Raw genomic sequence first — 26,002 nt, forward strand, 5'->3', positions numbered from 1 at the left:
CCGACGCTGAAACCATGTCTAAACTACATTATTTTGAGCAGGAAGGCTGAAAAGTTGCCACTCCGTTACACCCAATAAATTTAAAATGAAGGGGAAAATAAATTCTTAGAGTGATACCTAGGTTAGTAACAGATGTGCAAATTCTGAACAAACACAAAAAGAGATGGTGACAGACAGCAACGGGGAGAGAGGGAAAGAGACAGACAGATAGACACATGGGGGGGGGGAGAATGGGAACGCTATTAACCAATTTACTGGAGAAATCAATCTTTTATGGGATGATTCTTCATCTATCGTGTGTTTTATAAAAAGAAGAAAGGAAGAAAGATTATGTGAGTTATTTAGATCCTTAGGGCATGGTCGTATTGCAAGAAAATGCCAGCCATGTCAGGCAGCAAGGGCAGCCCAAGAAAGGGACTAGTTGGATTCTGTGTAGATGGTGGGAGAACCAGGCAGGCAGGTGGGACTGAGGAACACAGCCTAGGGCTGCCTCCCTGGAGTTCAGCCCCCTCCAACATCTTACTCAGCTCCCGAGTTATTTGCATAATTGGGTTACCACCTCCAGGAAATATCTTTCATTTGGCTTCACATATTTTCATTTCTGCATGACTGGAAGAAATTCATTTTCCTTCCTACGCGACGATCTGGAGCTGTTGCTGCCAGCTTTGGTCACCTACCCTCTCTCTCCCTGCCTTTGGCCCGTCTTTGGGAGAGAGACAACTGAAGCTGGGCAGCCAACCTTCCAGGGCTGATGTTTCTCTCCTGTCAAGAGGGTGTGTGTCTCAGGAGGGTGTCAGGAGAGGTGTGGATTGGCTCCCCTTAGGAAGAAGACAAGGAGAAAACTCTTTGTTTTCAACTATAGAATTCCCTATCTCTTGCCTGGTACATAGTAACCACCTAATAAATGCTTGACTACCCCCTCCCATACCCCCCCAATTTAATACTTTGCCCCTTTCCAAAGATCTTACCTTCATAGAAGGAGGCAGCATGCTGTAATTTTGATTTCAAATTCTGGCGCCGGCTCTCACTAGCTTTAAGACTGTCCATAAAGCATTTCATCCAACCCTCATTTATGGTCTGTAAAATGGGAAGAATGATATTCTCAGGTGAATTCCCAAGCTGACCCTGAAGGAGGTACTTTGGAAATCTTAACTTCACTACAATTCTTCTAGCCAAAGGCTTGAGGATAATCTGCTTGGGGATGGTATTGAGCAGATTCTTGGTCATATGTATCATAATTGAGAACTCTGGGGGTCCTTTCCAATTCTGTGAGTCTGTGATACAGATTAGAGTTGTTACTATTCTATTTAGCAGCATTATAGAATGGTTGGAACTAGAAGACATCTTGGAGCTCATGTAACCCAAATCTCTTACTTTACAAAGAAGGAAACTGAAGCTCTAGAAGATGGACTGAGTGAATGAATCTTTTTAAAAGCATTTTAAAAGTACTTAATGCTTATTAGTACATGCTAAGCATTAAGGATTCAAATAGAAGAGCAAGGCAGTCCCTATTCCCTAGGGACCCACATCTGCATAGAGGGAAATAAGGCATCCAGGAGTTTGCAACAGCAGGGCAAATGGCAAGGCCCTGTGGTCCTTATGCAAAACAGATGGGAATGCGTCTTTTTCGATGTCATTTCCTTTGATAAATATTCTCTCCGACCATGATGATGAGCCATTTGACAAAGCAAGGGCTCTGAGAGTGGGAACTTTTTTCCCAGGTCTTCAGTAGTTATGACTCCTGGGGACGCCAAGGCTGCAGCTCATGGCTTATGCTGCCTCACAAAGCTTTCTCAGGATGCTTTGCTCTTGCTTTTGCTTCTCTGCTCCATCAATACACAGAGTGTTGACCCTCATTAGACCCGCCTTCTAATCCTGGGATCACTATTGATTATAATTATATATGATTATAAAAAGAAAAAAGAGATAATTTGGATGATGAAGACTCTTGAATCATATGAGGGTCAGGTGAAAGAGCTGGGGATTTTTAGTCTCAAAAAGAGAAGTTCCAACAAGATGGGCCAGGAAATAGAATGCTAGACATGCAATAAGAAAGACCAGGTTCAATCAAGCCTCGGAAATCTTAATAGCTGTATGATCCAAGAAAGTCATTTACCTTTTAGCTGCCTTACTTTCCTCATCTATAAAATAAAAATAATAGCCCCTCTCTCATAGGGTTGTTATGAGGATAACTTTTGAGAGGATAAAAGAAGATAACATATGGGAAAATATTTAGCATAGTGTCTGACACATAATAGACACTATAGAAATACTTGTTTCTCTTCTTCCTTCCCATCATGGGGCATATTATAACTGGTTTTGAGTATTTGAGTGGTGGTCATACACAAGGGAAAGATGACTTGTTCTGGGAGTCTCAAAGGCAGAAAACCAAGAACAATGAGTGGGAGTTACAGATATTTAAGTCAAGCTTTGAAGTCCGGAAGAACTTCCTAATAGAGTTATTCCACAATAGAATGGACTGCCTCAGGAAATAGTGGATTCTTCCATTTTGGAGACTTTCAAGCAGAGGTTTCATGACCTATTTTAATGAACTAGATAATGTAGTAGGGTTCTTGATCATTGTGTCAGTTGAATTAAATTCCCTTGGTCCTCCTCACCTCCAGTGTATTGCAAGAATGTATGAGATCATATCAAGAAAAACTCTTTGTACTATTTGGAAAATGACATACCACCATTTTGAGGGAGTAGATATTAACATGTCACAGAATAAAGTGTTATGATTGCTCAGTGCTATTGACTGGTTAATATTTTGACTTTAAGAAAGAAAAAGTTGGATATACTCTCTCATTTATGTCAGATGATATTGCTGGCCCAGCCTCTGACTCTCATTGTTGCCCCCCAAAACTCAAAGGTGAGAACATTGGGTGAGAGATTTCATTTACCTTGGCTAACCCCTCCAAAGCCTACTTCACTTCTAAGTGTGAAGACAACAAGACTATCCTTATCATCAATGTGTCTCTGTAGACTAGAACCCAACTTCTTAAATTGTGGTTCCATACCTAATATGTGGTCGTGTAACTGAAAGTGGATATTGCAAAATAATGATTTATCATCAATTAAATGTTTGGTTTGTATGTCTATTTTATATACCTATATACCTGAGGTCATATAAAAATTTCTCGGATGAAAAAGGATCATGAGTAGGAAAAGTTTTAGAAGCCTTGGATTAGAAATCCATGAAAAACCAAGGTTAGAAGGTACTTTGCAAATTCTCTGGGTAGGCTAAATTAGTTGTTGAAATGATGAATGTAGACTTGGGTTCAAATCCTAACTGATACTTATGAACTGTAAAACAAAACAAAACCAAAAACCCAAGGTTAAGTCACTCAAGTTCAGAATGAGCCTCAGTTTCCTCATCTACAAAAGAGAAAATTAAAAATTCCTTCCCTACCCCAGGGTTTCTTGTAAGCCTTAAAGCCCAACCTTAGTCATTATTGAAGCCCTAACATTTTGTAGTTGTGGAAACTCAGATTGGAGAGAAGATGTAACTTGGCCAAGATGACACAGAGTCATCTGCAGAGCCTGAACCAGAGAACCTAGGTGTCCTGATTTCTAGTTCAGTGTTCTCTCTCCTACCTCAAGGAAGAGGATATATTGACAAGCCGCTAATCGATTCAATTTATGTATCTCTGTTATTTTATCCCTGGAAGACTGAAGGGAAGGAAATCTGTCTATATTTTAATTGACATTTATTAAGCACCTATTGTGTAGACAAAGCTGTGCTAAGTTCTAGGAGAGAAAAAAATAAACAAAATATGGTTTCTGACCTCAAGTTTATAATCTATTCATGACTGAAGAAGAAATGGGAAACTTGGATCTTTGTAATGAAGAATTCTGTTACAGCATAATTTGTAATGCAATATCCAAATAAGCTTCTTTTAAAATCAGATAAACAATCAGATAAAATCATAGGAACTCCCTAACAGAATAAAATAATAATACTGATAATACCTGGTACCTCTCTAATACCTTAACGAAGCCTTTCAATGTGCCTCAAGTAGTCAACCCTTTCCCCATCCCCATTTCAGGGTTACCAAGCAGTTCCATTTTATTAAGGTGGTGAAAACATTTCTTATGGACATTTATATAAAACATTCTATTTTTTAAGTATTGAGAATATTGGAAGTCATTGGGGAAAAAAATCAAGCTTTCTTTATAGAACTTATTTGTGTTCTCAAATTTGCTTTAGTTCAATGTTATGCTGATGGAATGGTAGGAGATAGACCTGAAAGGGATGTTGATGTTAGTATTGAGTCATATCCAACTTTCCATGATTCCATTTGGGATTTTCTTGACAAAGAATACTGAGTAGTTCGCCATTTTCTTCTCCAGCTCATTTTACAGATGAGGAAACTGAGGCAAACAGGGTCTTGCCCAGAGTGACACAGGTTTCCCAGGGTCACATAGCTAGTAAGTGTCTGAGACCTGATTTGAACTTGGGAAGATGAGTCTTCTTGATGTACTTTGGATGTATTGTTTTTTGCTATTTGCACACTGCAGTGCCATCTAGCTGGGAGGTACTAATAAGGCAGAGACCAAGGAAAGGTCTCCTGCAGGAGGTGGGATTTGAATTGAAACTTGGAAAAAAGCAGATACTGCTGGATCTGAGAATGGACAGAGGAGAGTAAAGGGTTAAAAAGACTCAAAAATTAAGAGCGGACCATATTGTTTAAGAGTCTTTGCTATAGCCCTACCTTCTGGAGGAATGGATAAGAATACTTTCCCTCCCATTCTTTCCTTGGCTAGAAACTCCCAGGGAAATGCTGCTGCTTGTCTTCTAGATTGACCATGTGGTATCAGTCTTCCAGAGAACCGTCTTGTGCTTCCACAGCCCTCACCCAGTGCCTGAGTTAAGGGAGGTCAAGGTGGTGATAGGACACTTCTCTACGGCAGGCAACCCAATTGGGTAAGCCCTGAACTGCCATCTAACACTTAACAGCAAGAACTTATTTTAATTCTAAATGTGATTTGTTGGGCCGAGTCCTGCCTGGACAGCGAGTAGGTGCTCAGAGAGGGTTGTTCAGAACAGACTTAGCTCCACTTTCATTTTTTTCTAGTTCAATAATCCTTTTTAATCAGTCAACAAAAAATTATATTGTGTGTCTAGCACTGTGCTAGGTGCTAGGGGGATAAAAATTGACATAATTCACAACCTCTGTCTTCATGGAGTTTTGAGTCTAATAGAGCGAGACAAATTCTTCTTTTTTAAATGAAATTAATTTTTTCTATTTATATATATTTTCTACTTATACGTCTCTCAATCTATATGTATATATTGAACAAAAATTTAGGATCTCTCCTTTCCCTTGTAGGTGGTAGTATTGAAACCTTTGTAAGAAACATGTACAGTCAAGCAAAACAAATTCCCTCCTTGATCGTGTCCAAAACAAATCTATTCTTCCATCTGGTCTTTCACCTCTGTCAGGAAATATCCTGCTCGTTTCATCCTTGGCCCTCTGGAATCATGTTTGGTTATTATGATCATTGGAGTTTCCACACTAAGTCCTTGAGAGAAATCCCTCCTCGGTCCTCAATGGAACCCTATCAATCCACAATCATGCTTAAGAGGTGCAAACTGCAGTGCTACGTGAGGTCAGAGGAGGACAGCTGTCACCCTGGGAGAGATTACTGGGGACAGCCTTGGGGAGGGGCTGGAAAGGGTAGCTAGAATTTCAGCTAGGAAAGAGTAGAGGGACAGCGTATCATTTACATTGCCAAGCTGTCCAGTCAGTCAACTGGTATCAACTAACATTGATAGCTGTTACCATGTGCAAAGCCCAGGCCAGTGAGATTGGGGTGGGGGGGAGAGAGCAGCTCTGGGCCAGGGGTGGGGGGGAGAGAGCAGCTCTGGGCCCGGAGTCGGGAAGAGACAAGTTCAACTCCAGCCTCGGATCTTTACTGGCTACGGGACCCCCAGGCAAGCCATTCACCCCTAGTTGTCTCAGTTTCCTCATCTATAAAATGGAATAATAAGCACCTGCCTCATAGGATTGTTCTGAGGATCAAATGACATCATAATTGTTAAGCAAGTGCCTGGCAACATAGTAGGTGTTATATAAGCAATAGCTTTTAGCATCATTATAACAAAGTACTTTATAGATGCTTACCAAAAGTCTTGTCTCCCCAGTGAGACAAATGAACGCAGTGCAAAGAGTAAACAGAGGGGAATTAGCAGAGCTGAGATCTGCTTCTGCTTCTGCCCTTGGGATTGAGGGTCTCACTTCACCTGGAGGACCCTTCATTTCTCTTCCATAAAAGGTAAATACTAACATTTGTCCTGCCAAAGAGCACTGCTCTGAACCTGAGTTCAAATCCCATCTCTGACCTCAACTACCTTATGACCCTGAGCAAGATAGTTTGCCTCCTGGGCCTCAGTTTCCTGATCTGTAAAATGAGGAAGTGTCTGAGGTCCCTTCCAGCTCTGGCTAAAACTCTGATTTCTATGTAAGCTTTAACACTTGATTAGGAACCATATTTCTCTAGAGAAGGGACTCTTTACCTCTAGTGGAAAAGTGGCTTAAGTATAAAGCCTCAGTCTCCCCTTTCCGAAAGCCTTATCCCTTGTAGTAACTCCACAGTTTGGGGAGGAAGAGTCTTCCTTAACCAACAGGCCATAGGTTTGTATATCTGTAGCCAGAAACTGAAAATTGTAATCCTGGGAAGCCTCTGTTCCCACAGCCCCGCCATTCGAAATGGAAACTTATTTGCTTAAAATAATAAATAATTTGTTCATGGCTTCCACTTCTGAATTTGCTGCTCTGGGAATGATTTGTCCCAAAGGAGGGGGAATGACCGAACCTTGGCCCCTGGACACAGCAGCCTGACTTGTAGGGAAATGTGCTGGGGACTCTCCCTGTGTTTCCTGTAACATTAACACAGAAGTAAAGACTTCTGCTTTTTAGAATTTGTGGGATTTCACGATGAGCCAGATGTCACTGAGAAGGAAAATAAAAATGACATTTCTACCAAAAGAAGGAAAATGATGCTTTAGTCCCTGCCCCCGGTCCAGCAGCTTTTTTGACTAGTTCCCCATTGTACTTTAAGCGTGACTCTCAGGCCCCAGCTGGCTAGTTCCGATGGTTCTGCCCAGTCAACAGGCAGTCTGGAGAGGGACGGTTCAGGAGATGGGCACTGGGGCAGCAGAGAAGAGAGCCTCCATCTGGGAGGCTTCCCAGGCCCTGTGAACAGTGAGTTCTGTGTCTTTGGCCAAATTAAGGCGGGGCAAGAGTAGCTTCTCTTTGACATGACTGGAAGAAGGATGGAAAGGTAAACGTTTCCAGATGCTGCCCTGACTGGGGGTGAGAGCAATCAGAAGTCACCCTCAGGGCAAATCCCAAACCCCCCAGCAAGGAATGAAGGCCACGTGACTCATTAAAAAACCCCTCATGTCAGATGCACACAGCCCCTGCCTTTGGAAAACTCAAAGTTAATCGATCACACATTTTTCCTTTTGTTCTGACTCTACCAGGATATTCCCATTTCACAGATGGAGAAATTGAAGTACCAGGGTGGCGAATGATCCGCCTGTAGAACCTGGGGCTCCAGTCACAATTACACTTGTAGGTATTAGAAAGTTCATTGTTGTCAGTGACTCTTTATGATTTCATAATCATAATTTGATTTCAGTGATTATGATCCCATTTGGGGTTTTCTTGGCAAAGATACTGGAGCTGTTGGCTATTTCCTTCTACTTTAGCTCACATACACTTACAAGTCACATACACTGATTTCAGTGTCCCTCTCTTAGCTCCCATTTCTATAATAGGGTAAGACTCACAAAGTGTTTTCCTCAGAGTAATCAGATAGATAGTATAGTATCTCCATTTTACAGATGAGGAACCAAGGGCCACTGGGGTGCTTATCCAAGGTTGTGTGTCTAGTAAGTATGGAAATGGGAACTCAACCCCAGACCTTCTGTCTCTAACATTTGGAGTCAGAAATCCTAGATTCCGGTCAATTGGTTAGTCAGTTGACAAACATTGTAGTAGATAGAATGCCAGATCCAGGAAGTCTTGAGTTTAAATCCTTCCCCAGATACCTATTAGCTGTGTGATTCTGGGCAAGTGATTTTATCTCTGTCTGCCTCAGTTTCATCATCTATAAAATGGGGATAATAATAGCATCCTTTCAGAGCTGTCATGGGGATAAAATGAGATAGATTTGTAAAGTATTTTGTCAACCTTAAGCTATAGAAATGCTAAAGTTATCATTAGCTCTTATTAAATGCTTACTGTGTTGTCAAGGCACTATGGGAAAGACTGAGGATATCAAGAAAAGGAAAAAAAATGCTCTTTCCCTTTGAGGAGCCCACACTCTGAGTAAGTGTGTATATGCAGAATCTATACAGAGCAGATGGAAAGTAGCATGAGAGGGAAGGGGATAGGGCATGGGATGAATCAGGAAAAGCCTCCTGCAGAAGGTGGGCTTGGACTCACAACCGAAGAATGCCAGGGAAGCCAGGAGGCAGAAGTGGGAGGGGGCAGAATATTCCCGTCCCAAGGGACAGTCAGCGCCGGTGCAGGTGCAAATGGGGTGCTGAGTGTCAGGGAGCTGGAGGCCAGGGGAGCTGAATCGTGGAGTTCGTAGCAGGGAGTAGAGTGTCAGAAGACTAGAAAGGTAGGATGGGGCCAGGTTGTGAGTGTGAAATGCCAAACAGAGGCATTAATTTGATCCTAGTGGAGATCCGTGGTCCAGCGTGTGCTCTAGAAAAATTGCTTCGCCAGCTGAGGAAAGGCTGCGTTGGACTGAGGAGAGATAGGAACTCTGCTGCTGATGTAGAGTGGATGCCTGAATAAATCACTTCTCTCTGTGGCTCATCTGTTCCTTCATCTGTTAAATAAAGAAGTTGGAGTAGGTAGCCCAGTTCTAACGTTCTGTATTCTTTGTTTCAATGGATCAGAGGACTTGGGGATGTGGGAGTTATAGATCACCCCAACCAACCCTTTAATTTTATAGATTAAGAAACTGAGATCCAATTTATTTTTATCCTGTATATAGCTTGTGTGTGATTTTTTTTTTTTTGTATTTTGCCTTTCCCTTTTTGAGATCAGGGACTGTCTTTTGCCTTTCTTTGTATCATCAGCACTTAGCACAGTGCCCGTCACTGCACTTAATCAATGCTTGTCGGCTGATTGATTGGTCCCCAAAGGTGACTTATTCTAAGTCACACACTGGAACATAATTCAAATGTTGGATGGCTCCCTTATATTAGTATAGATCTAGTTAATATTCTTGGATGAATCTCTGCCTAAATGAGAATCCCTTGCTTCTAAATGTGCAATTGTCAAAAGTTCTCGTTTCTGAGGCAGTGCCTCTGGACAGTGACAAGAGTCCTACAAAAGGCATTATCTTTTCAACGAGACATCTAGCTTTGATTCTGAGCATTTACACGTTTTAGAAATCTTCTGATACTTTCTTTGAAAATTCACTTATTTACCTGGCCCTTGTGGCTTTCCTTGGGATTCTTCTTTATTCCAGTCTACACTCGACGTGTCGGCTATCCAGTATCGTTAGTGTGGGCCCTGCACTTTCTACTGCATTTGGTGAACTATCCAATAGATGAACTTTGAGAGCCTTGATTCAAGTCAATTAAACAAATGTCTATTAAGTACCTATTATGCGCTAGATGCTAGAATTACAAAGACAAAAAAAATCAAACAGTTCTTGCCTTTATGGGGCTTACTTCTTCTGAGTGAGTGGAGAGGGTGAATAAATAATACAAAGTATTAAGAGAGACAGAGACACACCCAGAGAAGTAATAAGAACTAATAGTCAGGAGAGATCAAGATAAACTTCCCCTGAGCGGTCCTTTGAAGGAAATGAGCTATTCTAGAAGGCAGAACTACCATGCAAAGGCCCAGAGATCAGAGGTGGAACGTTAGGGACAAGGAATAGCTAACAGCCTGGAATGGAAAGAGCCTGAAAAGGAATACTATGGAGGCAGACCCTTCGAAGGCTGTAAATGCCAGGCTGATGAGTGTATATCTTTTTTAAATGTCAGAAGCAATAAGGTCTCATTGACATTTTTGAGTTGTTATTATAATCGATAAACCAATATACATAATGTATAGAACTGACAATATCACCTCCAGCTCATCAGCTGTGTTGGAGGATGGGTTGGAGAAGGGAAATACGGGAGATCAATTAGGAGACCAATACAATAATCCAGGTGAGGGGTAATGAAGGCACAAAGTAGGATGGAGGCTGGGTAAATGGGAAAAGAGAAACAGATGCAGTAGATATTATGGAAGTAGGCTAAATCTGACTCGGCAGCTGATGGGAATTGAGGGAACCAGAAGCTGCCGAGATGACTCTGAGGTTGAACAGGTGGTGGTGCCATCAACAGAAATGGGGAACTGGAAGGAGGATGGATCTGGGGGAAATAGAAGTTCCACGTTGGACATGTTGAGTTTGAGACATCCAGCAGGCAGGCAATTGGCGAGTCAGGCAACTGGAGCTCAGGAGAGTGATTAGGACTACACATAGAGATTTGGGAATGCTCTTCATAAGAAGTTAAAGTCAATGGAAACAATGACTGCAGTTTAATTGGAGCTGATGGGTTGGTTGGTAATTATGCAGTCAGGAGACAGCTGGGGTATAGAGTAGGAAAAGCACTGCCTTTGGAATCAGGAGACCTGGGTTTGAGTCAAGTCAAATTGTATTTGTTAAGCACCCACTATGTGCCGGGCAAGTGCTGGAGTCTTGGCTACTGGTAACTCTGAGCTCAGGGTGCCTCTGTGCCTCAGTTTCCTCATCTGTAAAATGGGGATGGTGAGGATGATGTTCATACTATTTTCGTCACAGAGTTATTTTGAAGTAGGGTACTAGATAAATGAGTCATTCTTAGCAAGGCCCCAAGTGCTGGATTTGGAATCAAAGAATGAGGCTTTGGAACCCAATTCAGCTCATTGCCTCTTCCCGCAGGCTTGGGCAGATTTCTCCACCGCTCAGGGTATTCGTTCCCTCTTCCGTTAAGTGAAGAATTTGGCCGAGGTGAGCTCTGAGGTCCCTTCCAGCTCGGTGGAGAAGCTAAATGGGGAAGATTTAGAAAGTGCCACCACCCTATTCTTCTACATCTGTGTCTCCATAAACCAGTCCTGATCCCCTGCCAAAAAGTTAAGGGGGAACATATGTTGAGCACAAACTCCCGCTCTGCTTCCCTGCCTGAGCCCTCTTCCTCTCCAACTGTAGTGTTGAAGGAGCAAAAATCTAGATACGTGTTTGGTCAAGACCCATGGGCAGGCGGGATGATTTCCACAAAATGTCAGAGAGTGAGGGATGGCTATGGAAAAGCAGATCAAGCACCTGAGAAACTCTGACCTGTAGAGTCCTTCCTTAGGATCAGACAACGCCGTCTGGAAACCAATCACAACAAATAATTGCTTCATTGTTATTATACAATCGTGTGTGACTCCGTGATCTCATTTGGGATTTTCTTGGCAAAGATACTGGGATGATCTGTCATTTCCTTCTCTGGGTCATTTTACAGATGAGGAAACTGAGGCAAACAGGATTAAGGGTCTTGCCCAGGATCACACAGCTAGTAAGTGTCCAAGGCAGGAAGATGAGTCTTCCTGGCCCCAGCTCTAGCACTGTGGTACCATCTAGCTGCCCACAAATAATCACTAACCTTTATACAATTTAGCATCCCTTGAAAAATGACCGTGTGAAACCTCTCCATTTGGGAGGAACCAAAGTTGAATGCTCTATTTGAAGGGGACTTTTACTGTTAAAAATTTAAATTTGCCTTTTTAGCAACTTCTACTTACAGTCCCTAGTTCTTTCCTTTGGGACCAGGCCAATTGATTTATTCTATCATTGATTGTTAAAGAACTAACTCTTCCATGTTAAAAAAAATATATCAATACTCTTTCCAATTACTCTTAATTAATTAATACTCTTCCCTCCTCCCCAATTGTTTGGTGCATCTCTCTTCCATCCCAGGACCTTTCTAATACCTGAAGAGGGAAGGGGCTAGTTAACCCACCTACTCACACTCAAGGTTACAGAGTTGTGGAGGAGGCAGAGGAGGACAACCATCACATATTCACTTGTGCTCCTGAGCAGTCCTCCAAACAAGCCATTCCCTGAGGGGATCCCAGGGATCCCTGAGTCTTACAATTAGACTCAGACAGGACCCATCGGTGCTGACTTTTACTCCTGTCGGGTCAAAAGCTTTATGCCTGTAGCACAGGGTTGACAGATAAATCGCTTATAACAAGGTCTTCAGATTGCCTGTGGTACCCTCCATGTCAGGGAGAGGCCCAAGGCAAGCTTCCCAAAGCTCCTATTTGAGTAACAGGATTTCTCAAGAGAATTACACATTCACATGCTGTCTCCCACTTACAGCTCTCAAATATGGTGCTGAAGAACAAAGAAAAATATTCTCTAGCCCTTCCAGATTCTCCCTGATGCTATCTTGTAGAGTGCTTTGTCGCAATCTCTCCTTTGGCTCCCCTCACCCCTATTTTGTATCATATCTATCAGTATATATGTAGAGCTCATAGAATTTAGAATCATGAGGGAGGTTATAAAACCATCTAATCCAACCCTCCTGTTTCGTACATTCAACTCAACATTTATTAAATGCCTTCTAAAACAATCATATTTATATAGCACTTGAAGGTTCGCAAAGCAGTTTATAAATATTATCTCATTTGACCTTCACAACAGTCCTGAAAAGTAGATGCTATAGCCCCATTTTAGAGATGGGGTAGAGATTAAGTGACTTGTTGTGTGCAGTCATACAACTAATAAGTGTTGGAGATAGGATTTGAATTCAGGTCTTCCTCATTCGGTCCCAATGCTCTATCCACTATGACACTTGATGCCTTTGTGCAAGACCCTGAGAGTACAAATTAAAAAAAGAAAGAATCCCTACTTTCAGGGAGCTTACATTCTATTAGGAAAAAAGTATATATGTGTGTCTATGGAGAGAGAGGAGAAAGAGAGAGAGAGAGAGGGAGAGGGAGAGGGGATAGATGAATGGATTAGATACATAGATGGATACATAGATGAATGGATGGAGAAGATAGATAGATGATAGATGGATACATAGATGGAGAAAATAGATAGATGAAGGGTGAATGGATATATAGGTACATAGATGGGTGTAGAAATAGAGAAGATAAATATAAATAGATAAATGGAGAAGATAGATAAATGGATGAAAGATGAATGGATAGATACATAGATGTAGAAGACAGAGAAGATAGCTGGATAGAGAAGATGGATGGATAGATGGAAAAGATGAAGAATGAATGGATAGATAGATAAGTACGCAGAAGGCTGTAGAAGATAAAGAAGATAGATGGCTAGATGGAGGAGAAAGAAAGATAAGTAGATAGATGAAGGATAAATGGATAGATAGCTGTAGAGGATAGAGAAGATAGATGAATAAATGGAGAAAAGAGACAGATAGATAGATAGATAAGCAAATATAAGATCATTTGGGAACAGAGAGGCCTCATATAGGAGGTGGTCTGTTAGCCAAGTTCTGAAATTTCAGGGAATGAATGAATGAGAAGTTAAGTGCTTACTGTATATCAGCCATATAAAATAATCCTTGCTCTCAAGGATTATTTTATCTAATGGGAGAAATAGCACACTGAAGAGTGGTGGTCCAAATACTCAGACTTGGAAAGTTTCTGGGATGGCGAGTGGGGCCATTGAGAAACAGGCGGACACAGCCTTTCCGGGAACAATGGAAAGATTGATCTAATTATGATTCATTATAATGATGGGAGAGCAAGAGGAGAAGGTGAAGGAGGATAGGACACGGTGCAGGTGTAATAAAGTGAGATCTCCCTGAAGCCCATCTGCATAGGGTGGGTTACTTGAATCATAATAGCAGGGTCACATAGCTACTAAGTATCTGAGACAAGTTTTGAACTTGGGTCTTCCTGAAACGCATCTTTTACTCTGTCCACTTTCCCCATTTAGCTTCTACTAAATATAAAGTACACTATACCTGTCTCCACAACAAGCCAGTGAAGTAGGCAGTGGAAGTATTATTATCCCCATTTTACAGATGAGGAAAATGAGGCAGTGATTGGAAAAATGATTTGCCTTAGAGCATTTGTCTAATGGCATTAGTGCAATGGATAGAGTGCTAGGTTTGGAGTTAGAAAGTATCTGAGTTCAAATCTATCTCAGACACTAACTATGTGGCCCTGGACAAGTCACTTAATCCTATTTACCTCAGTTTCCTCATCTGTAAAGTGAGCTGGAGAAGGAAATGGTAAAGCACTCCAATGTCTTTACCAGGAAAACTCCAAATGGGGCCAAGAAATGACAGGATTAGACTACAACTACAGCAATATGTCTGGGGATTACAGTGCTGTTTCTATGAAGTACCTACCATATAGAAAGTCTTCTGTTAGATAATGAAGTTAAAAAGAAATAACAGAGTCTCTGACCTAAGATAATTTTTAATCTAATCTTATAGCAGAAAAAACTCTGGATTGAGATTAGATGAATAGATTTCCAGTCCTGACATCTATTACCCAAGTTCCCTTTGACAAGTCCCTTCCTGTAGAGACCTCAGTTTCCCATCTGTAAAATGAAGAGGTTAGGCTGAATGAGTTCCGTTCCAATTCTAAATCCTGGGATCTTCTTTGTCCTAATAATGATGAAGTGACCTAAGTGTTTTCTCAGCAACAAGACCTTTCCATCTAGAGATTTAGTGTTTTGTTGTTTGTTTCAATGTGTCTGACTCTTCTGACCATAAGGGATTTTCTTGACAAATATACTGGAATGATTGCCTTTTTCCTTAATTCACTTTACAAATGAGGAAACTGATTTGCCCAGGATCATACAGCTAATAAGCATCTGGGGCCAGATCTGAACTCAGATTTTGCTGACTCGAGGCCCCATGTTCTATCTACTGCATCCTCAAGCTACTGCCTAGTTAGGTTAGACATTATTCCAAATAAAGTGTGTTTTTCAATCCCTGCCCCAAAGGAGTCTGTATTCACCAATGGAATATATTGTGAATAGGCTTGTAGAAAGATACATGGACAGAGGTCATTTGGTTTTTCACCGAGATGTTTTTGAGCAAGACTGGGGACTAAAAATTAATAAACATCTACAGTATGTACAAGTGTTAGTGTTTGTGGGTTTTAAAAAAAATCTCCTGGGTATCTGCTCATAAAAAAATTGAAACCCATTATAAAGTAGGATTGATTTGGGCTCGAGGCCTAATTGGTTGGGAGAGAGAATTTGAGTGCCATGATCCCGGATTCACAGGAGGCACAGGAGAAAAATACAAGAATTCTTGACTTTGGCTCATGTGGAAGGATGATGGTAGTAGATTATCAACAATAGCATCAACAAATCACATTTCTGTAGCACTTCAAGATTTAAAAAGCATTTTCCTTGTGTCAGTTCTGCAAAGTAAACCATACAAGTAGGATTATTCCTATTTCTCAGATGGAAAGGCCAAGGCTCAGAGAGGGGAGAAATGATTTGCTCATATTCACACACTGATATATGTCAGAGGCCAGACTTTAAAACTGGAAGATAACTTGGAGATCAGCTAGTTTTCCAGGATTTTCCAAGAGCTTTAAAAAAATTAGATAATTGATTTTAATATAATTGACTTCTTTGTATTTTATGCCTCTAAAAACATGATTCTGAGGAGTTGGCAATCCATCCAGAGAGGCCCTAGTCCAGGACCTTTTCCATTTTTGTAGCAGGGGTGTATGGGATATTCAGGAAGATTGTCAACTCTGTTGGGAGAATTGTTGAGCTCTTTCCTGAGCTGCCTGTCCGTAATTTGGTGTCCACCTGGCACTCAGGTTCACAAATGGCTCCAAGAAGCTGGAGCACTCTCAGAGATCACGCCCTGATCTTAGCTCCTCTTGGCTGTTGGGCTGAACCAGGGTGAGGGGGAGTGACAGGAGTGAGTTAAAGATTTCCCCAATGGCATGGGCCGATGGGAACAGTTTGATCCAACGGCCATTAAAGTGGCTGAAGCAGGAGTCCTCTGTAAAGGAGGCTGTAGCCTTCCCCAGTGGCCAAGAGGTCCGGGACACCAAAAAAAGTCAAGAAGCCCCAACCTAGACCAGATGCTTCCTTTAACAAAGGCTTAATTGACTTGTGCAAAGTCATGGTAGAGCTAGTAATAATAGCAGTTAACATTTAAGGCACAGACACTGTGAGTCTCACAACAGGGTAGGTACTATTAAATAGCCCCATTTTACAGATGAGGAAACTGAGGCAAACAAATGTTAAATGGCAGGCCGTCTAAGGTTGACTTTGAACTCCCATTGTCCCAACTCTAAGCCCAGCAGCCCTATTCACTATGCCGGACTGGCTTTCTGTATTATCGTCCACCCATCTATTCAACCAATATTTATTCAGCGTAGATAGCAGACTATGGGGTTTTGCTTCATGTCCTGATTATATATTATATTAGTAAACTGAAATTGAGATTGGGACCAGGCCTGCAGCAGGTTGGGTAAAGAGCAAGAACGTGTTTTTCCACTTTATACTTTTATTCATCTTTAAAATGAGACGTTTAAAACATCTCAAATCAGAAAGATATGAATTCAAATGTGGCCTCAGACATTTAGTTGCTGTGTGACCCTGAGCAAGCCACTTAACTTCTGCCTCAGTTTCCTTCTCTGTAAAATAAATAATAACCTTCCAGGGTTCTTGTGAGCAGCATTAAATGAGATAATAATTATAAAGCATTTCTCACTGGGAACATAGTAAGCGCTATATAAATGTCACCTGTAAGGATAGCATGAGTACTTGGAGATAAATAATTGCCCGCAGGCAGTGGACTTCTCCATCTGCTCATTAGCCCATCAGTGGGCATTTGGCTGGTTTTTCCCTTAGGAAGTCATGTCTGAGAACTCCCGTTCTGTATATTTGCTGCACATCCAGGCTTTCATTCCCTGGCTGAACTTGGTGAGGAGGGCACTGAGGGAGTGAGAGGAGGCAGAGGGGAAAGGGAGTGCCGTTGTTTAAGAAGGTAGGGGCAGCGCAAATGGAACCCCGACCCCCACACAAAACTTACAATTTAAAACAAAAACATCAGTCAAGTATTTTTGAGGCTGCCTTATGGGATTGTGGTCAGAGTCACTAAACAGCCTCTCCTCTCCCTCTCGCCAGATGCTGGGGAATCCTTCCAATCTTTCACCAAATGGTAGCTGAGCTCCTTTAAATCGCATCTGGCTGGGATTGCCCATTCCTCACCAGTGCCTAAGACTCCCCCCTTCTTCTCTCTAGCCCTCCATCCCCCCACCACCCCAATTCCCAAGTGGCGGCAGAGAGACATTAGTCATTTTTTCTGTGCAGCCAAGAAAGACCTGCTCTTGACCACATCAAAGCCGGAGACCTGGGCCAACGGTCCGGCCCTCCACTTCTCCCAGCTCCCAGCCAGGAGTCCCGCCACAGCTGGGAGGCCAGACCCACCCAGCTTGCCTCAGAGTTGGGTGAGCTGGAAGATCTGACCTATTTGCTCCCTCACAGCTGGAGCGACAGCAGGGAAACTCTCTGGGTCTTCCCTTCCAACACTTATAATGATGTGGGGTGGAGGCAAGAGGGGGTGGAAAGTCAGCATTTCCAATATTATTATTTGGTTAGAGGGGAAAACAGTTCAAAAAAAATTGCTGCCCAGTGCCAGCTGAAACCAACTGCAGAGGCCTTAGCATCTACAAATTGCCTTCCTCCTCACCAGGCCAGCCTTTCATTAAGCTGGCCCAAAGACCCAGGGCTAAAGCTAAACAAATAGGTCTCCAATTTCCTCCTAGATCCCAGGGAGAGTTAGACAGGCCCGGAGCAGCATCCTGGCTACGGTTTATATATTTATTTTCGATTTTTCCCCCCCTAAGTCGGAAAATAATGTTGCAGTTAATTCTCAACATATGCTCCAGTAACATAATAGCCTCTAGTTTTTTTTGACCTCTAGTTGCAAGGGGGGTGGCAGTAAACAGACAGAAACCATGGCAATCACAACCCAGAGCCTGCCCTGCAGCAGTGGGGCTTTGTGATTGCTGATCAGAAGGTGCCGATATGGCAGCCCCATGGCCGTGTGTCCTACAGGGCTCCTCTTGGATCAATTCCATTTGGAGTGGGTGGGTGGGGGAAGTACGAGGAAAGGGGGCTGGAGACCCAAGATGGACTTCCCTGCCTTTCTGTCCTGGGTCAGCATCAGGGTTCTTTGGGATAATCCAAGAAGATAGGTCAGTCAGGAACATTTCAGGACATTTTGTAAGTACTGGTTAGTTATGACCCAAACCTGACTCTCGGCTCTGTCACAGACTGAGTCCCTTCTTCTGGACCTTAGTTTTCTCCTTTGAAAAAGGAGAAAACTCTCTCTCTCTCTCTCTCTCTCTCTCTCTCTCTCTCTCTCTCTCTCTCTCTCTCTTTCCTTCCACCCTCCCTTGTGTCCTTCCTTCTCTTTCTCCCTCTTTCCCTCCTTCCTCCCCTCTCTCTCTATCCCCCCCTTTCCAGAATGCTTTCCTCAAAACAACTCTGTAAGATAGGTAGTATAAGATTAGGAAACCAAGGCATGGAGGGGAGTGACATTATACCCTCAAATTCATACAATATGTAAATGGTGAAAGTAGACTTTGACTCAGGGTTCTGGATCCCAATCCGCTTCCCTTCCTGCACTGTCTCTCTAGGTACCTGTTACATTTGTTGAATGAACAAACAATGAATGAGTAAATAATAACACTCAAAACACTAGGACCCTATAATCTGACATTAAAGAATTTATATTATGGATCCATCTCCCCTCAGATGTCAGTGTGTTTCGTTTACATTAGAACAGGGCACGTCTCATTTGATGTTTGTTGGTTTTGGAGGGTAGGGGAAAGAGGTGATTGTAATATGTAAGAGTAATAAAGAAAATGAGCAGATCCCACGTGGCCACAGAAGAGCACCATCTGCTGTAGAGTATCACACAATATAAAGAAATGGAGAGGAAGGCCCAGGGTATATTGGATAGACTCTCAGTGAGGATGGATGGGTGGAAAGACATGGGCAAGATTGCCTGGGATGAGTGGGGATGGGTGACTCATGAGCTGCATCATTGGGGGAGAGGGATGAGGAGAGTAGCCATATGGATGAAATCACATCCTTTGAAATATTGCCATATTGGCCAATGTAAGAATTTATTTTGTTTGATTATGGATATTTGTTATAAGAGTTCTGTTTTTCTTTTTCTTTTTTAATGAGGGAAGAGGTAGGAGGGAAAGGAAATAGATTTTTGTCCATTGAAAAAAAATAAATTTAAAAAAGAAAAATTGTCTTAATACACTATGGATTTTAGGTCATGGGTTCTAAACTCCATATGGAAAAACCTTGATTATCTGACACAGCAATGATTATCTGACAAATAAATAGGGCACAAATTTTTGTGCCCTAAAAGTACACTGAGTCAGAGCCTGCACCCCACCATTGTAGAATGATGGAATTATACCTGAGGTGTACCTGGCAGGAAGTCACTTACTAGTGACTGTGTCACTTACTAGCCATTAAGTCATCCAAACCAAGAGCCATCAGTAACAGCTGCAAATGCCCCTTATGAAAGGAGCCTCAGAAAAGCACCAACTTAAGGTTGAGAACATTAGATAGTAAACCCACAGGAAAAGCCAGTCTTTCCCTAATACGGAGCCCAGGGAGAAAACAATAAACTTTAAACAAAACAAAACCAAAAGCCATGAGAATGCCACAGTTTGGTGTCAGAATTTAGTGCAAACAGACTCTGGCCATTGATCCCCCACTTTACTTCAAGATCCTCCCCTGGCTCTCGAGATACCACTAGGGTCTCCTGACCATGGTATTCCTTTCCTTCTTGCCTTCTTCCCTAACATCAACCTAAACCTTTAGGATTAAAGACTGAACTGTTTAGGGGCCAGACTGTCCCACTGCCTCCCTTACTCCACGTTAAAGGATCCCCAGCTATTGCTCTTAGTAAGCCTAAGGCAGGGATTTACGAGTCAGCAAAAGAAACAACACGAACACATGTGAAATAAATAGCGATGCAATTGGCAAAAGAAGGGGTCCGGACAATAAGTGCTATCATATGATCTAAGACAGGAAGAGGTTCTAGTCTAACCCCCTCCATTCTACAGATGGGAAAATTGAGAAGAGGGAGCTGGTTTATAAAGTGGCAAGGGAATACAGTAAGTTAGAAGGGCAGCATAGTATAGTAGGAGTGCTGAAGTCAGACCACAGTTTGAATCCTGGCTCATAAATTAGCTATGTGACTTAAAACAAATTATATCTCCCCACTAAACCTCAGTTTCCTCATCTGTGAAATGGGGATAATATATATATATATACACACACATATATATACACATATGTACATATACATCATAACTGTATATATATAATAAGACTCAACCAATTTCATCAGTATAAGGAGCTTACGCTGAGGATCTCCTCTATCAGTGTAAATTGGTACCATCTTTATATCTAGTCTAAAAGAAATATTAATTTGCCTATGCTACACGGCTAACATATGGCAGAAATGGGATTTGAATACAGGTCTCTCCCAGTCTGAGGTCAGCTCCCCCTCTCTTTTTTCTGTCTCCTACACACAAATGATTCTGCTTCTCATTGATTGGTTAACAATAAGTCCCAGTCCAAGTTCGGTTGGTTATTGATGGCTCTGAATAAATATAAATAGCAATCTTTTTTTGGTTTTGGCCAGAAGCTCTCAGGGTCTTCCCTTCCTGAATTGATTTTCTTTTGATCAGGTAAAAAAGAGGTCATTCTTTGTCTCATTTCTTACCTATCCCTGATCACTTATTGGGTATCACCTCAGACAAACTGAGACCTGGGAAAGACCAAAGCTTAAAAAGGGCAGAATCTCGCACTGGGCTACCTCCAGTTGTCCACTAGACCCAGATGGATCTGGAGGAGAAAGCGAGGCTGGTGACCTTGCACAGCCCTCCCTAACTTAAAGCCAATTCACTTGCATGATATCACTTCCCTGATGTCACGGCCCACTTTGAGGATGCAGGACAAACAGCAATAACTACTATACCACATTTCCTCTCCAATAATAGTATGTGTGTATATAGTAACAATTATACTCCCTACTTAAAAGGATTATCATGAAGAAAGTACTTGGAAAGCTTAAGATAATACACGATACGATTATTAAGGTGATTTCAAAATCCTTTTCTTTCATCTAAAGGCTTCAGACCTGTAACTTTGAGTCCAGAAGGCAGCTCTTTGGGTCCGCAGAGCATGTCGCCTACGTGCCAAGTGTCTGGATCAGTAAGTCAGTAAATAAGCATTTATTAAGCATCTACCAGGGGCAGCTAAGTGTTGAAGCGAGTGGAGCACTGGGTCTGGAGTTAAGACTCCCTGAGTTCAAAACCAGTCTCAGTTAATAGTTGTGTGACTGTGGGCAAGTCTCTTAACCCCATTTGCTTCAGAATGATCTGGAGAAGGAAATGGAAAACCACTCCAGTATCACCTAAAGGGGATGATGAAAAGTTGGACATGATAAGCACCTACTATGTGTTAAACCCTGTGCTTTTAAACCCTGTAACATTTAAATATACGTGTATGTGTTTATATCTACGTGCAGTTTCCCCACTACCTCAGTAGCGGATAATGACCAGGACTATGCTGGTATAAGGGGTCCTGGAACTTCTCTGCTGAGACCAGCTCTCAGATTAGCAGCAAGCCACCCCCAAATTATAAGTCAAGAATTTCCATTTCCATATGATCGATACCAACATTTCAACCACAGGCTTAAAGCTCTCAATAGTTCTTAAAGAAACGGAACATAAAAATTCTGAATGGGATGTCATGACTCATAAACAGACTTTAGTTCGGTCTTATGGGAAGATAACAGGGTTGAGAAGTTTTGCATTTCGTTATATCTCCTGCAATTAGCACAGTGCCTGGTATGTAGGAAGCACTCAATAAATGCTCATTGACTGAATGTTCAAAGATACAAAACAGAAAGGGGCTTCCAAGGCCATGGCATCTAACCCCTTCATTCATAGATGAGAAAACTGAGGTCCATGGAGATAATACTTGTCCAGGGTCACGGATACTAAACATCCAAAGGGATAGCTGCACCCGGGTCCTCTGGTTTGGGCTCAACTTTGACTCTAATAACTGAGTTATCTTGGACAAATCTCTAGGTCTCACTTCTCATGGATTTTTTTTTAAGGGTTTAGAAATAGATGGTTTCTAAGATCCTTGCCAGAGTCTAATGGCTGAGCATTCTACATTCTAATGTCTCGCTTGGACACTCTGAGTTCTAAGATCTACTATTCTGTAAACCCTTTTGGACGCTGACATTCTGTTTTATGAGTAAGACAGTCTTTCTTCCCAGCTCCCAGAGTAGTTGGGAAAATAGCACATACATAAGAAAACGAACAGTACCAATGAGTGAGTTCATTGGAAACGGCCAGTGTGTAGTAGAGACAGTAAAGATGGCGGGATCCCTCGCAGTGGAGAAGCAAGTGAGTGTTGCCTGTGCCTCGGGGAGGTCAGCACTCCCTGGCAGTGCCGGCCCTACAGCAGGCAAGTCCAAACACGTACAGAAGCCTTGGCATCCTGATCCCCTGCCCGACGGCCTGTGCTTATTTGTAGTGTAACAAGAAGGTGGTTGGGAGGAGGGAAGGTTGGTGTTCAGCCCAGCAAATAGGAGACAGCTGGAAAGGAACAGGCGTGGGGGTGCGCCTGCGCAAACCCCAACAAGCTGGATCATTTAACACGGGCCTGAACACCTGTTCCCATCCACAGTGACCTCATCCTCTGTGCTGTTTGTTACCAGGTAACCGTCAGGGAGACGCTGCTGGCACCTGATGGGGTCAAGGGATGAAGGGCAGGCCCTCCATAAGGAATAGCTCTTGATAGCTATCAAAGGGACCTTCCATTGAGGGATCCTTGACCCTGCTTAAAAAGACACCTACTCACTCCCTCTCTAACTCAGTTCAATTCAACAAGTATTTCTTATTTTGTATTTGCACAAAATCAACAAGGACAGAGTTCTTGCCCTCAAGGAGTTTATATTCCGGGTTGTTTTTGCTTTAGTCATTTCAGTCACACCTGACTCTTCGTGACCCCATTTTGGGGTTTTCTCTTGGCAAAACATACTAGAGTGGTTTGTCTTTTCCTTCTCCATGTTCATTTTACATATGGGGAAATTGAGGCAAACATGGTTAAGTGACTTATTCAGGCTAAGAAGTATCTAAAGTTGGATTTGAATTCAGGTTTTCTTAACTTCTGGCTGAGTGTTCTACCTACTGACCCACCTAGCTGCCCAATAGTGGATGTGGGGGTCATTATTCTTTCTCAAAAAGGGCCAGTGACGTCATGAAGGAAATGTCTTGACTTGTGCATGAGGAGAAAGTGGATTTCAGGCATGGGAGTTAAATCCTGGTAAATGAATAAACACTTTCCAAAGGTGATGGAATCCTATTAGTGACTGACTGAGGCGATGTGTGTAAGTAATTGTGGTCAGTAGTGGTGTCTCCTTGGCCAAGTGGCTTTGGGAGGAGGAGAGGAAACAGCAAAGAGAAGGTCTCAGGGCTCTTTATCTTCCAGAAATACGCAGTGATACAATCAGAGAGAAGGCAGGTGTACAGGCGAGTGTCCTGCCCAGCAGAGCACATAATGAGCTCCACTCTTCCTTACTCGGAAGGGCATTTAAAGTGAACCACGCGGGGTCTCCTGGGGCAGAAGAAATGTCATAGAATTGAAAGTCATGCCCTTCTGAGCAAGATTCAAGGTTCATGGATATTGAGTCAGACTCACACCTCTTCTGCGGTTGTAGACAAGGCCGTTCATCCCTCTGTGCAGATTGCAGGATTGGGTTGTCAGAGGCCAGAATGGAAGGGACCTAGAAGTTTGACATCTGGGATTTTGCTGGAGAGGTTCCAGAAAGATATATCCAACTGGGATCCTGGAATCCCTTCAGCGGTATTCCTGGCAGATGAATAAGTACTTCTGAAAGGATCGCAGAGATGATATTAGAGATATCAGAAGGATACTTAACCAGCTGAGCTGGCGAGGGAGATCGATAGAGGTCATGGCCAGGACAGATGTAGACACTGGTCTCCATCACTGTTAATGAGGTCTCATTTGCTGACCACTAGGCCGAGGAAGTCCCTTTTGTGAGATCCCAAGGCCTTAATTTGTCATTGGGATCATCTACTAACCTGTCCTCTGGATCAGAACTAAGAACACAGAACTTTTGAGCTGTTGGGGAGTGCTGGATGTCCAGGGAACACACTGACCATGACTATGGCCATATCTACTTTAATGCTTAGGGTGGGGAGGCTCCTGCAAATCAGCTCTCTTATCAGCCCAGGATGGCCTTGGGCTCCTTTAGGGAACCTTTCTAATGATTCTCCTATCTTTTCCTCTGTATCCATCAGTGTCTCCTTTATAAGGAAGTGTTCTAAGTGGGTAGAGAATAAATACACAGAACTGGGAACCTTATCACTATATCTGAAGGAGTGAGTGCATCTCACTATTTCCTCGTCATGCTTTCTACATTCAGGCTATCCTCCTTTCTTGAAGTCAATAAGATCTGAATTCAAATCTTGTCTCAAATACTGGTTTGTGACCCGATCATCCTCAGCTTTCTCATCTGTGAAATGGATGGGGATGGACTTGATGGCTTCTAAGACTTCTTCCTACTTTACATTTATGATCTAATCCTTTCGGAGCCTTGGGTTCAGCCTCTGGAATTCTGAATCGCCTTATTTTGCCTTGAATCAAACCTCTAGGTCACTTCTTGATCCGTTCTAGATCATGCTTCAGCGCATATCTCCACAGGTATCTCTACTTCTTGCTCCCCTTTCCCTGTGATCATCCCCCATTAGAATGTCAGCCCGAAAGAGCCAGACAATATCTTGCTTTATTTGTATTCTCCGTGCTTAGCACAGTAGGTCCTTAGGAAATCCTTTTTCCCTTTGATCACGCTCTGAAGGTGTCTACCTTACAGATCCCTTTCATCTCAGCCTCCCTGGAAAACAGGTAGCCTCTAGATGAAAATTCCCACAGAGATGTGTTGACTCAGCAGGACAGCCCAGGTACCCTCCAAAGTACCCACTGGGAGAGTGAGTCAAAACATGGGGAGGTTTCGGGTCGCACCTAGAGTTAGAAACAGCTGAGCACAGCCTTTGAGTAGCTCTCCCTGCAGCAGCTGCTGCTCCCACCAATGCTGCCGGCCGCCACCGTTCTACTTTCTCCCTTGTCCCATCTGTTCCGTTGGACCGCTTCCCAAGAATGTGATCCTTAGGGAGGAGAAAGACAACGAGAAGCAAAAGGCAAAGGAAAGAGAATGAATTGCCCTGGAGGAGTGGCTGATTTGAGAACACCATTGGCATCCCTAAGGATCGAAATGGTGGGTTACAGTAAAGTAAAAGCTCTGGATCTGAGAGCAAAACCCTGAGTTCCGATCCAGCTTCCGTATCTACTGAACTCCAGGCTGCACCCTGACTGTGCAGGTCACTCCCTCTCCTGAACCTCGGTTTCCTTTCCTGCAAAATAGGGCAAAAATTCCCTCCAGTCTGTCTATCTCCTATGTCCAGGGTCGTATGCATATTGTTACTGCCATTGGAGTGTAAGATCCTGGATGGGAAGGGGAAGTTTTGCCTTCCTCTGTATCCCTAATGCAAAATATCTAGTACAGTGGTTCTCAAACTTTTTTCAGTATCTTTATCCTATTAAAAATTATTGAGGATTTCTCCAAGGCGTTTTGTTTATCTGGGTTATATTTATAGACATTTACCATATTGGAAATAAAAACTATTTTTGAATTTGTAGACCCTTTAAAAGGGTTTCAGAGATCCCCAGGATTCTCTAGACTATACTTTGAGAACCACTGCTCTAGTACATAGCAAGGACTTAAGAAATACTTGTGGACATCATCAGATATGGCAGACAGAGAGCTGGATCTGGAGTCAGAACGTGAGAAAGACCTTCCCAGATATTACTAGATATGTGACTATACTTCCCTTCTCTCAAATTCCGTTTCCTC

The 26,002-nt window shown here is 42.6% G+C and overlaps 1 protein-coding gene across 10 annotated transcripts in view; it reads left to right on the forward strand.

Moving 5' to 3' along the window:
* The window catches only part of CBFA2T3 (CBFA2/RUNX1 partner transcriptional co-repressor 3), a 200,418-nt gene that overhangs the window by 89,876 nt on the left and 84,540 nt on the right, over nucleotides 1-26,002 (forward strand). For 2 of the 10 annotated variants that reach the window (XM_051974777.1, XM_051974776.1), the window contains exons 1-2: nucleotides 6,105-6,279; nucleotides 21,185-21,267. The exons of 6 other annotated variants lie outside the window; for them this stretch is intronic. The gene's annotated coding sequence lies outside the window, so the exon portion shown is untranslated. Of the gene's footprint in view, nucleotides 1-6,104; nucleotides 6,280-21,184; nucleotides 21,268-26,002 lie in introns of those variants that run through there. 2 more of the 10 variants (XM_051974781.1, XM_051974779.1) reach the window with 1 other exon arrangement.

This window comes from Antechinus flavipes, chromosome 2 (genome assembly GCF_016432865.1).
Source record: "Antechinus flavipes isolate AdamAnt ecotype Samford, QLD, Australia chromosome 2, AdamAnt_v2, whole genome shotgun sequence".
NCBI classification, from domain to species: Eukaryota; Metazoa; Chordata; class Mammalia; order Dasyuromorphia; family Dasyuridae; genus Antechinus; species Antechinus flavipes.